The following is a 14339-nucleotide window of genomic DNA, read 5'->3' on the forward strand; positions in this document are numbered from 1 at the left end:
ATTCAGAGTGATCCCTTTGTCATAAACCATTCGAATAACTCGCAAAATAAATACAATATTGGAAAATAATTTTTTAAATTTTTTAGTTACATATAATTCTTAATTTATAAACTAATAATTTCTTTTTAAATTTATCTTTTATAACTTAAAAGGAGGGTCAAGTTTCTTTTAATGGCAAAATATATATTTAACTAGCTTATAAAATAGGAAATAATCTAGTTGAGAAAATGGCTGATCGATAACAACATTTAAACTGTGTTTCAGAAATTATTAACAATTTAAAGTACAGATTGGAGATGAGGAGTGAGTGTTGCTATTTTTATCACTAGTCATTTCCCGGTCATATTCTTCGTCCCGCATAAATATAAAAATGACAATAAGTACTAGCCCAAAAGTGGTTATCGACCAGTCATTTTCTTAATTAGATAATTTCCTATTTTATAAGCTAGTTAAATGTGTATGTTGTCATTAACCCTTATGTGACTGGAAAGGTACCCGGGTACCTTTTCAGTTTTTAAATTTATTTTTCTTCTAAATATTTAGTATGTATGGTTAGTCCTTCTGTGACATCTCTAAATAGCATGTATAGTTAACAAATTTATATTTTGTATTTGAAAAGTATATAATTTATTGTACTTAAAATAGCGTTGTTAATTTTACACCTTATAAGGACGTGTAGGNTCGAGTGGTTTATGATAAACCGATCACTCTGCACTCAAAATATACATAAGTATATATAAGTATATAAGTATATATATAAGTATTTGAAATTTATTTGCGTGCTTAGTTATTGTATGCATATGTGTGTATTATTATATTCGCACATTACAAAATATATTGGTCGTATAGTACAGTAACTTCGGCAAATCACAAAAATTATACTTTCTCTCCTAAGTAAATATCTTTTTTCATTAACTTATGAAAATAAACGTCATTAACAGGTACGACGGACGTATGATAATATCATCTTGACAAGTATTTTAGACCTATCTAGTATCTTCAAATATTTTATAATTTAAAGAAAAAAATAATTAAAATTTATAATTGTCGTTTACTCTATCTAAAGAGCACATACTGCCGAGTAATATGTTCAAAGAATAAGTTTTAACAAGTGATAAAGTATAATAAAACGGATAACTTTAAAGCGATTAAAGGGAAAATCATGGTAAATATTTGGACAAAATATGATTGACTGCGTGGGAATGAAGACGAAGCGCAGTAACCCAATTAAACTCGAGCCCTTTAAACATCAAATCTTAACAAACGTCAGTCTAATAAATAATGTAATTTTTTAATATTTCCTTCTAAGTAAAAACATATAAACTTGCATGCCAAATTTAACATGATTACATTTAAATGGCTCATATATTCGCAAACGTTGAACAAGTTAAATAAAATGTTTACCTTCAAACGAAAATCAGTTACGACAACCTCAAGACAATGGGAAAGTATAAAAAGGTGTGTAACGATATTTTTAAAGATTGTTTCTATATTTAAACCTGTTTAATATTTTGACAGTTATGTAAAAAACAAATTGCCTTGACCGGACATAAATTTGCACGCGACTATCATTATAAATAATACCCCCACGTCCGAAGTTCATATTATTTTAATGGCCGTGACACTGACAGAAAACATAATAGTCAGCGAAAACTAAGTAATCATCGAACAGTTGTTATATAAACGTTTAACTGATTACAGTGAATGTAATATTATTGTTTTAGAATTTTTTTCATAATAATGAGTCGGTCAATAAAAATAACTTAACACTTTAAGTGCCGATAATTAACAACTCCCATCAGTTCTCCAAAGGTATTATACATTATTGTATAATAACACAACATAATATAGTTTCTAATAATTTCCTATAAACTATAAAATTATCTGATCTGAATAACTTAAATGATAAAAACATTTAAAATATTATACATAAATCGTAATGATATTAGTTACTTCAGTACTCTGTTATGTATTCAAATAAAAAAAAAAAACATTTTTTATTTCAGAATATATTCTATTGATTTCTAATAAAAATTAGCACGTATTTTTCCGATTGAAAATATCAAACAACAGAGATCAAAATGTAAAAAATGATTCATATATCACAAATTACTTAATAACTCGAAAAATAACAATTTCTTATTATTGTTCTGAATTTATCAGTTATGAAATATTTTTTATGATTATCTCTTATACTTTATAAAGTTGTCATCTTTAATTTTTCAAATATAAACATTTATAATCAATTAACTAATTTATTTATTAGATAACGATCTAGTTAAGAAAACAACTTTTGGATAAGTATTTCGAAAGTTATTATTATTTTATAGTGATGTCTGGAGGTGAGACACAGGTGCTGCTATTATATCACTAGTCATTTCCCACCTTAAAATAAAAATATCAATAATTTACGAAATACTGGTCCATTAGCTGTTATCTGCCAATAATTTTCTTAATTAGATCTTTTGAAAATTAATGTTGACACCTTTATAAAAAATAAGGGAAGAATAAAAAAAATACTTCATAGTTGATAATTTGAAAAAAAAACATGTACCTAAAAGAAAACATATTGGAAATGTTTAATATATATATATATATATATATATATATTATTCATTAAATGGTTCATACTAAATAAATATGTTCATTTGGAAACTTAAAAGATGGCACATTTGTATTTATTAGGACAAATGGATAAAGTCAACAATCGTAATTGACCAAAGGAACTTTTTAAAAATAGAAACAACTCTTTCTATTTAATGATATCTACAGTAAATGTTTCATTTTAAGTCAAAAATGGCAAAGTTTAAAAGGTATTCAGAACCAAGTAATAATATAAAAAAAAAGTATTTTTTTGTATAAAGTTTTAATGGCGAGATGCATTGTATGTTTAAAACTCTTCAAAGTTTTAATAATATTACATAAGATACAACACAAATTTGATGTTTATATTATAAACACAAGACAAAACATTTTTAAAAGGCGACTACTGTTATTAACAGTTATGATTGCATTACCTTACAGAGTAATTAATTTTTACGCTCAGTAAATGAATCGCTGAATAATTTAAAACTAGACAATTTTTTAATAAAAAATTGATTATTCTAGTCTATCTAGTCATTCAATTAAGTAAACATTTATCATCGAACGAAAAACCCAATCACTGTCGTGACATAATAAACTAGTTATACCCCTCGTGTCATTCGGACGTTGTCATGTTTATCACTTTAATACACAACATAGTTTTTATATTCCAATAAAACTGTAATTAATGTTTGAGTTATACGATGAAACTGTACGCCTTTTTTATTATCATATTAACAGATTAGACCTCCTACTGTGAAATTTGACAATTGATTACTCTCAGTAAACCAATAAAAAAAACTCGACACTAAAAAATATGGTCCATCAAAATAAAGTCATACCAAGAGATATAATTTTTAAATATTTACGAAAGAACGCAAAATAAACAAAGTATCGCCGGTGAAATTTAATATTTCACTACTATCGTGGAAAAATGTGTTGCGAGTTAAAATTTAAGTTTTCTTCAAGAATATAATAAAAATTGATCACTCGTGAATCATATTATTTGAAATTAAAACTATGTTAAAAGTAATATTAATTTAAAACAAAAAAATATTAAACTCAAAAAGCCACAAAAAATTACTAGAAAATCGCAGATACGCATTTCGGAAACAATGTTACCATTATGAACGCTAGACACATACTGACATTTTTTAGTAATTTTATGCGACTTTTTGAGTTTATTATTATTTAGTTTTAAATTAATAATATTAATATAGATTTTATTTTAAATTTCATTCAGGCATTACGAAAATTAAAAAATAGCAAACATCAAAACAATAATTATATTTTAACTGTAAAAAATGCAAAGTATTCATTTGTTTTCAAAACGCTTGAAACATACATCAATTAGAAGAGGAATATAATTTAACGTTAACAGTACAATAAAATGTATTTAAAACACGTTTGCACAACAATTTTTTTTAATAAAAAAGCCGACTTTAAACGTGTATTGCACACGTTTAAAACAATTTGCAACCCTGAATTTTATGTTAGGTAGGTAACTTGACGAGTGGACAACAGAATACATAAAACTTGACTTTTGAATGTTACCTGTCCCTCTATAAATTATTGTTTAACAACTGTCAGTAACTTAATTCCACGTACGTGTATTGCATACAAAACCGACGACGCGATGCTAATTACACAAAGACCACGAGACGCAGAACCGAAAGACCCATACGTGGAAGTTACTCTATACCGGATGTCAAATGGTAACGTGATTTTTAAGATGAAGAAGAGCCTATTCTTCGAATCGTCATTATGCACGTTTCCCGTTGTGTCTAACCCTTCAGCTAAACAATAATGATTATTCTCCTAGTTGCGCGTCAAGCAGAGAGAACCTTAGCTTTAAGCATATAACTAGGCACACCACCTCCCTACCCTCATTAATTATCTCTATAAATATCACGCATGTACATGACGATGGTAAAAAAAACACTTTAGCTGAAAAGGAATTTATCATTCGAGTGCAATGAGATCTTATAGTAGGCGTGCGAGTGAAATTAGTCGTACCATTCAGTTTTAAAACAATAAATAATTTCGTTGCATCGTCAATTTATGAATATTAATTACTACGCCTTTTTACACGATCGATGAACGCGTAAGACAACGATCAATGTCTTGACAACATTGTCGAATCATTCCCGGGCTATTGTTTTATCTATCTGGCTATTTTAATAATTACAATTTGATGATCGATACCATTAATAATAAAAAAGGCGAGTGTCTATGAATTATCGGAATTGTTAGGGGAAACGGCAACAGCGAGAATAGACAGTATTTGTTTTTCTAATTCCAAGAATTATAAAAAAAAAAACGACAGAGGTGATTAATTTAAAATTAATTTCAAAGCTAGATGAAATAAATCAAAAGATCCATCATTATTACTGTCATTTAAAAGCAGAGGATATTCCAAAGGTCACTATTGTACTCCTCGATCTCAATAAGAAATCAATTTTTCATAAGTTACTAAAGAATAATAGTCATCACTGATCATACTGCATTGGCCCGTATCGGGACTATGGTAATTTTAGATGTCACATTTTTAACTCTCCCGCTGAACCACACCGAAACAAATGATGGTATTATTACTACTAATCAATCTCGCGATGATATGTAAAACATTACATACAAATTGCTACTGACGTCATTGACTCGATTTTTATTCCGTTGCCGTAAATTTGAATAATTCCGTCAAATCCCAAAGCCGATTTACCTTATATTTACATAATTTTATCAATCTAACAAATCGTGCGACTGTCGAGTTTCAATTGATTTCTTCCGTAAGCCGAAAATAATAACAGTAATTCGAACGGAAAACGTGCTATGGTTAGTTGATAAATAATAGTTCTAGGAGAAAATCCGCGGGGTCTCGACACCATAATTTCAAATAATTATAACAGGTAATTAGAACACCGAAATTAGAAAAGAATATTGAAGACGAATTTTATTTAGAAACAACTATCCCGTAAGATCAAATTGTTCATGTGAACTTGATTCTTTTTTTTCCTTTCAAGCGTTATAAGGTCATGTATAGACAATGTATGTCTAACCAAGTATTGACAATAACATTTGATTCAGTGAATATTTAGTGTTTAATTTTCCCAAAATTATAATTATTTAAAAAAAAGTAATACTGAATTTTTACTGGATCAAAAGTTATTTAAGTTGTCAAAACTTGATGGGACACCATAATTATGAACACAACATTAAAATTTATTTTATTTTCATGTTTAATCAACCACTAGATACTTTTAAATGGAAAAGTAATTCCTATACCATTAAAAAAACAAATATTTTAAATTTTCAAAAGGCTCTTATACAGTTTTCAATTAAAAAGTTATCTTTTGGGGTCTGAAAATTACGAGACGACTTTAAATGTTAAATTAGAAGTTGTATGCTGATTATTTTTATTTCTCATTAAAACAAAAACTCCATTAATATTAAATATTTCAAGAAAGTAAATTATGTTGTAAAGTGACTGAGATATATATGGATATGCATGAAAAATCATTGTTTTTCTTTGTTTTCAAATTGAAACAACTAAATTTGTATCTAAACAAACGTAAAAAACTTAATATTACGTATTTATTTTTAAATATCTCATTTATGATTTAAAATTAGAACAATAGGTACTCTTTATTGTTGAATAAACAAAACAAAATTTACTCGTGTACATTATATTGAATATTTATTATGCATTATGATAATGTTTTAGATATACCGAAAATATTAATTTTAAATATTTAATACATCATTAATTAATATAATTATTCAGCTTAGTAATTATTAAACGGGATGATTCACTATAAAAACAATAATTGAATAATTATAAATATAACAACAAATTATCACTATAAAATTTTACATTCTGCTAATATTTATTCTATCTACTGTTTCTTATCATTAATAATTTGCGTCACCACTGTGGATTAAGGAACCACCAAGTTCATCTCACAATCAGGGCTTAACATATTACATATATAAATATATACTATAAATATACGTCTTAAATGTACCTCAAAAAAAAAAAAAAAAATTATTATTATTATTGTATTTTAGATGTACATTTAGGACTTTGGGAAATGAATTCCGTCCAGGAGCTCACAAAACCTAAGGCTAATCCTGATTATTGTACAAAAACTTTAATTTTCCGACAAAGCAAAGAAGTTAGCGTATCAATTTTTTTACTAAAAGTTGAAAGTAAAAATTAATCGACAGATATTTTTGTGAGCTAAAAACCTTAATTGATTAATTGATTAGATTTATTATACTAAACAAACTTAAATAAATGGGCATTTGAAAGTTTTTTGAATATTACTGCAATACATTTTTTAACATAATAATGACTTTCAGTTGAATATAAATTTATATGATATATATATATATGAAAATCCGGCTTAAAGACAGATACCCACTACTCGTTTATTGGCCGTATATACGGTATTCATTGATGTATGTCAAATAGTGTTCTTGTGCGAATTTTTCTGTATTCGTTCATCGGTATTAGCTACTCGTCCCTTTTGTGACGGTTGATGATTTTATTAACACGAGTGTCAAAGGAATCAATGTTTTTTAAATGGGTATACAAGTAGTCGAAACGAGACTATTGGTCTATTTGTACAAGTAGAGGAATTATTGCTGTTCGTTCTACATAGATGAGAAATGGGTACCAGTCTTAGGAGATTTCTTCAGAAATATCCGAGAATTTGATTAAGTACCGTAAGAATTGTTATTTAGTTAAATCACTATTACTTGAATACTTGACACCATAAATTATAATCTCCATTTAGAGCATGTACTAGAAAATACTCACAGACACCTAGTAAATGACCTCATCAATCTACATTTAAACCATAAAACGTTAGGAGCCATTTGAACATTTATCTTAAATAAAATGACACTTAACAGTATACTAAAACATAACAATGAATAACATATTATAGTTCTGCCGTTTATAGTAAAAACACAATTAACTTTAATATACACTTTTAACTAATTTAATGGTCGTATGGTCAAAAATTAAACAACCTAAGCACATTTAAAGTCTAAGTATCTTAACGAAATTTTTTTTTTATGATAAAATTTATTTGTCGAATAGCGCATTATTATTTATTTAATCGCTCAATACACTTGATCTTAGATTAAATACCAATAAATAAAACAAACGATAAATATCTATGCTCACAAATGTAAAATTACTTCGTTACGCCCCGACGTCCGGTCAAGTTATTTCAATTGCATGTCAATGTAAATATCTTTTCATACGATGGCTGAGTAATTAGTCAGATTTAAAAATATTTAATTTTAGATTAGTTTTAATACTAATAAATGAACAAATAATTATATTGCAATGCTTGGACGTCAATAACCCATTAGTTTTATTAGTTATAAACAATCTTATAATTGTTTTTAATTTTCAATCAAAAATCTCATATGATTTATTCATTTCAGTGATCTTTAAGTACTGGAAATTTTATTTGTTTTGTGATGAGCTAAATCTCATGAAATATCTCTTTGATATGAATAAAAACAAGAAATTCCACGTATCTCCTATCACGTTAAACAAAAATACGAGTACTACGCAGAAATAATTTTTCTTTAGTACTTAATACAGGAAAACTCTCAATATGTAATTACTAGTAATCGACTACCTACTTTTTGATTTCTTAATGAACCTATTATTATTTTATCATTGACAAAAAAAACTATAAAATGGCAAGTCCAAAAATGAATTTCGAAACTATCTTTGGAAATTTATTTATTTTTATAAAAGCTTTTTAAGTGTTTGGCTTCATTGTTCAGCAAAAACTTCCAATCCATAAAATATTAAACACCTTCTACATCCATATTAAAACAGTGAATTTATTTTTGACTCGCACTCTTTTTATAATTATACGAGAAGTATGCATTATTTGGTGTTTTTTATCTGTACTTAAAACATTACAAATTTAGGTACAATATATATTTTATTACAGTAGTTATAATAAATATTGCTCTCGATATTCACAAATTATTACCATTTGATTTTGAGAATTTAAATTAACTGCAGACATTTTATTGATCATTTAAAACTAATCTCAAAACCCATTTCATTCTAAAAATACATACATTTTTTTTATTGCTAGTTATTTTTAGTGTTCATTAACCAAACAACTAGCCCAAAAACTGTACACACTTCAATTATATGATGTCATTTACAAAAAAAAAACTTATAATAAATGACTGAGCATAAAATTAAACGACGAATCAAATACGGCTTGTATGTCCTTTGCACAACGATTTGCCTTATGCTGATTAAGTATTTCTTGATGATACTTATAGCAAATAATCTCTTAAAATTATTGCAATGTTCATTTTATGAATCGCTAACTAAAAATAAAAAAACTGACGTGTTGATAAAAACGTTTTATAATTAGATTACTTCACCATATCAAATTCATTTTTGAATAGTACTTTTTTTTTTTTTTTTAACAACAATCTACGAAAAGTTAAAAGACATATTCAATTAAACACTTGATTATCTCGAAAATGTTTTTTTTTTTTTTAATACATATTTGTTTATTGACTTTCAGTATGATATACTAAATGTAATAATATTATTATTCATATTAGAATTAGTTTTGCTAAAAAATATTTGAAGGTAGATAATATAAAACACATTGAGTTTATATCTTCGTAAAAATGTATTTTTTTCATTTTCATATGCATATGAATACTGGGCCCCACTGAAAGGACTCATTTAAAAGTCATATAGTGCAACATCTGCAACTTCATTTAGACATACGTCCGATCAAACGAGAAAAATGAAACTTTTTGATTATAGAATTTCTTTAGTGTAACAAACATGGCAGACCACAAACAAAGTGTTTACACGTGAATTCAATTTGCTAAAGTTTACAAACATTGAAGTTTTGAAATGACAAGTTTGGGAAAATTTATCAGACCATGAACGTGAATTGGTAATTTGTTTTCAAACTTGTGTAATGATTCTGAAAATCGTCGATAAATACAAACCAACCGTTCGGCCGAGTTCAATGTGTAGTTCAATACAACCACAAAAGGTCGTTGAAACTCAGAAAACTGGTAAAACGTCTGACGACCATTTCATAATACTCAAGATGTCAACCCCAAATAAAATAATCTCCAATAACTTTTACAAAATTAATTGCGCAGGCAGTTTACATTGAAATAAGCTTTTACGCAGGACTCTTGTTAAAAGGTTTTGACTTAAAACCGCGCGAATAAAATTATGAAAAAAATGTATTATCAAATAATACGCATCGCATGCGAGTTAATCCGGTAGTAGAGGATTTTTTTATTATATTCGACAGTGGCATAAATTGATGTGAATGAATATTGATTTAGCAACGTCTATACAGCACGATTCTTTTAACACTAGCTACTCAATTTCTCTTAAAATAATAACTTTTTTGTGATTTATTTTAAACTTTTCTTAGTTACATAGTATCTTCAATTATCTGCATAATATTTTTTATGTTCATTCCTTATACATAATAAGGGTGTCGACTTGATTATTTTTAAGTGGCAACATACATGTATAACTAGCTTATAGAAAATAATTCAATTAAGATCATCTTACTCAACTCTTGAAACAGTATTTCAGAAATTATTAACCTTTTTATACCTAGACAGGAGAAGTCGACTTTGAAATGTCTGTTGTAAAAATAGCAACACCCACGCCATATCTCCAGTCAATATTTTAAATTACTTCTGAAATACTGGTCCAAAATTTCTTATCGACCAGTCATTTTCTTAATTACATCATTTTTTATAAACTAGTTAAATATGTATGTTTCCATTAAAAGTCGACACTCTTATCAGTTATACGGAGTAAACATAAAAAATATTGCATAATAGACAAATAGAATTAGACATGTAACTATACTAAGCTAAAAAAAATTCACAAAAAAGTTGTTATTTTAAGAAAAATTAAGTCGCTAGTGTTAAAAGAATCATCCTGTATGTTATTTTGGGTATAAGGGGAGTGTAGGAGTAAAAGGGTCTTTGAACATGTAAAAGTGTAATAGGTGTCACCGCCAGTACTTCCAAAGGATAAACTAAAAAGGCTTATGCTGTTCTCTCCTGTTACATGACGGTGATGGCATAAAAGCTTCTCTTACGGCAAATGTGAAAACGGAGATACGCTCAGACGCTTTAATCCAGTAACAAATCAAATGATATCAAAAGTAGATAAACTTAGATGTATGATGCCAATATTTATTCAGCGATCATCAACAAATCGTAATATAAGTTTATATGTCATGACATTTAAAAAAAGTATTTTTGAATGTTATTTAAAATTACTTAAACCTTTATAATTTTCGGTAAAAAAATTTAATTTGAACAATTATTAATTGAGATACAGATAACTAAATGGTTCAATATGAGTCGGCATAAATTAAAGATTATTTATTATTTAAATAGAACTTATGTTTTAAAAAATTATTTAAAAACCAACAGTTTCTATGTTCTCACATATTTAATAATAATGCATTAATTACAATGCTATATATTAGGAATATATGATTGTTTGATTAGTGACTTGAAATTACCTGATTTTAATGTAAGTATTGACTTTTTAATGTATTATTTTCATGCTGTATAACATATTTTGTTAAGAGCTAGATTCTTGGTAACCAAAAACCAAAAAAACCTAACATTTAAACTTTTATTTAATACACTGAATATTATGAAGTTATCGTAATATATAGATGCTGAATAAACCTCTACTCCTATTCGTGAATAAGCAATTATTTAATTGATTATACTGTTGGATGTTGATATTTTTACTTTCAAAGTTGACAATACATGTAATATGTATTAATTTTTTTAAATTTAAAATTCCATCAATTAAAGAACCTTGCTGCTTCGTAAGCAAAATTCTAAATAATTCATTTTTAACAGACTCATTCTTGTTTTGATGACTATTATATTAAAATTTAAATAAAATTTTAACCCAAAAGCTTGGGTTTATTTTATAAGGGGTGTGACACCTTCAAATCATTACATTAAGTTATAGTTTAAAATCATATAAAACGGTCGGTATTTTTAGGATATATTTTGGATTTTTTTCTACTTAAAATTAATTAAGTCAGCAAATTTATCATCAATAATTGGCAAAATTTACTCCACCCTTCCTAAAAATTATCTCTAGGGTGTCGGCAGCAGGCACTTAAAAGTCATTTGGCTAATGAATAGGTAAAAAATCGGCTGGTAAATTGATAGCAAACGATACTGTTGAAAATAAAACACTTTTCGGTCATTAATCTTTTTTTGTCGTGATCGAATTTAAATAGAACGGGCGTAATACAATTAGTAAAAATAAATCGCCAGTTCAATACGTGTTCGACATTTGACATTAAACGTGTAATAACATTTCATATTTTAGCAATCCTAAACCACGTGCATACACCTTCTATAGTTACACTACAACTGTTTATTTATACGGTTGCGAGTCACCTGTTTAAACACGGTATAAAATAACGACATAAACTCATTTTACCTATCGTTGTTTTTATTATTCACAAACAACTATTGGGACTGGAATTTTCATTCATTTGCTTTTGCATTGCGCATGTAAACGGGTATCTAAATTTAACATACCGATAACTTATTACTATCAATATATTAGTTACCGATAGATAATTAAAAAGTCATTTTTAGGAATTTTATAGAAATTACAGACCGAGATACGACAGTATTAGAAAAAACTGCACAAATTTATTTATAAATACATTGTTGTTATTGGCCTTAATCGGTATGATTGTTAGGCGAATGTTATCAAAACCATTACCGTATAAACGTATGACAAACGATGTCATTATATTGACAAGAAAACTTCAATCGGTACACACGAGTCCCAGTACCGTTTCGGTCAGGATCAAGTATTTATGAGACTGTAAAAAAGGAACTAATAACGCGACAAACTGTTGCTCCGTTTTTATGTAAAACGTTCGCCACAAATGTGTCGACTCAACTAAAGTTCTACTTAACGAGATTGTCACATTAACATTCCTAGAAACGCAAACGTTGCGTTATTTTGACAATTACTAACTGTTGTAAATTATATAATTCTAAAGGATTCACAATTATTATAATACCTTAATATTTAATTTAAGTACAAACATTTTGCTGATAATTTATAAGTATACAATTATAGACATGTTTAGTATTGCGTTATATTCCATCATAATAAAAAAAAATTTAATTAACGCTTGCACACAATTTATACTATTAATACTAGGAAACGGTGAAATTATATATATTTTTTGAAAAATACGCCTATACAAATAGTGATGAGTTTAGTATTTGATAACTAATATCTCAATAGAAGAAAAATATTTCGGAGAAGAAAAAATTGATTATCGAAATAGTTATTGAAACCTAAGAGCATTTCTTTTATTAGAACCATGTAAGTAAAGAAACTAATACAAATTAAATAAAGAGCTTTTTTTTTTTTACTCTGGATATTTATTATTTTTTTAATTACACACAAAATCCAGTAGCAATTTACTATATTAACATTTAAGAAATTTGATAAAACGTTTAAAGACAATCAACGATAAAGTAATTTTCGGTCACTATCTGAAACTTTTTTTTTATTTTACTTTATTTAAAAAAAATATATCTATAAATAATTTTAATGATAACGTATTAAGCATGTCAATTGTATTTTCACTAGAGTAACTGTCAAATAACGAAATTTCAAATGTAAATCAACTTCACTACTGTATTATTTTTGATCGCAAAGCCTAGTAGATATACTAAGAGTTCGTCAGTGATTATAGTCTATTTAAAAGTTTACTCTAAAGTATGGATTGTTTTAATACTAAATATTTTATAACCTGTCGTTTGATTTGTTTTTCTTGTACCAACCAGTTACATTTAAAAAAAAATAAAATAAATGCTCACTTCAATACTTATTTCCTGAACAAAAAGCATTTCTCTGAATTAAACATTCAAAGTAACTGCCATTTAAAAGGTCTCCGACAACATTTTAATTATTTCCACAATAGAACTTTCTACATGATATTCTAGACAAAATGACACGCATATTATATATGTAATAACAATTTCTTAACATAATTCATCAAGTGTTTTCAAGTCACTTAATGAATATTCAAAATAAAAAAACGTTTAACTGTGTAAGATTTCGTGAACAAGTTTGACACATCAAAGGAAAACGTACAAAGTAGGTTCAAACACCAAAGAACATATTATTCTTAATTCAAAACTACAGCAAGTAGAGCAACCTAGAGGAGACTTGTCGTTCACTACCGAAGGATAATTAAGAAACGGTATAAAAGCAAATTTCATATAATGTCTAGCAAACACGCGGTTAGAATATGTAATCAGCAAAGATGAGTAGTAGAACCATAAAAAAAAAAAAAAACCGTTTTATTACTTTTAGATTTAGCCGAAAACAGTTTATTATTAAATCCACGCAAATAGAAGTGTATTATTTTAGTGAAATAATGACCATAACAACAGTGAACCTTCTCTAACCAGAATTTTTTCAAGACGACAACCGTTCAAAGATATTATTCGTAAAAAATACGTACATACGAAGGCTACACAATTTTTTTCAACAAAAACTGAAGGAAAAACCAAAGTCGCGGCAGTTATAAGTAATATTTGATAATAAAACCAAACGGATTTTATTAAATGGAGATCGTTATTTTTAATAATTATAGGTGAACAAATTTGTTCTGTCTATAATTAGGTTCCTA

General features: G+C 27.1%; 2 protein-coding genes across 2 annotated transcripts in view; both read right to left on the minus strand.

Annotated features, from left to right (window-relative positions):
- Positions 1-14339, minus strand: part of LOC126908445 (atrial natriuretic peptide receptor 3) — a 173252-nt gene that overhangs the window by 141814 nt on the left and 17099 nt on the right. The gene's annotated exons all lie outside the window — the stretch shown is intronic.
- The window catches only part of LOC126908442 (atrial natriuretic peptide receptor 1), a 154735-nt gene that overhangs the window by 139516 nt on the left and 880 nt on the right, over positions 1-14339 (minus strand). The window lies entirely within an intron of this gene.

This window comes from Daktulosphaira vitifoliae, unplaced genomic scaffold, assembly GCF_025091365.1.
Source record: "Daktulosphaira vitifoliae isolate Bord-2020 unplaced genomic scaffold, ASM2509136v1 Scaffold_5, whole genome shotgun sequence".
Lineage (NCBI taxonomy): Eukaryota > Metazoa > Arthropoda > Insecta > Hemiptera > Phylloxeridae > Daktulosphaira > Daktulosphaira vitifoliae.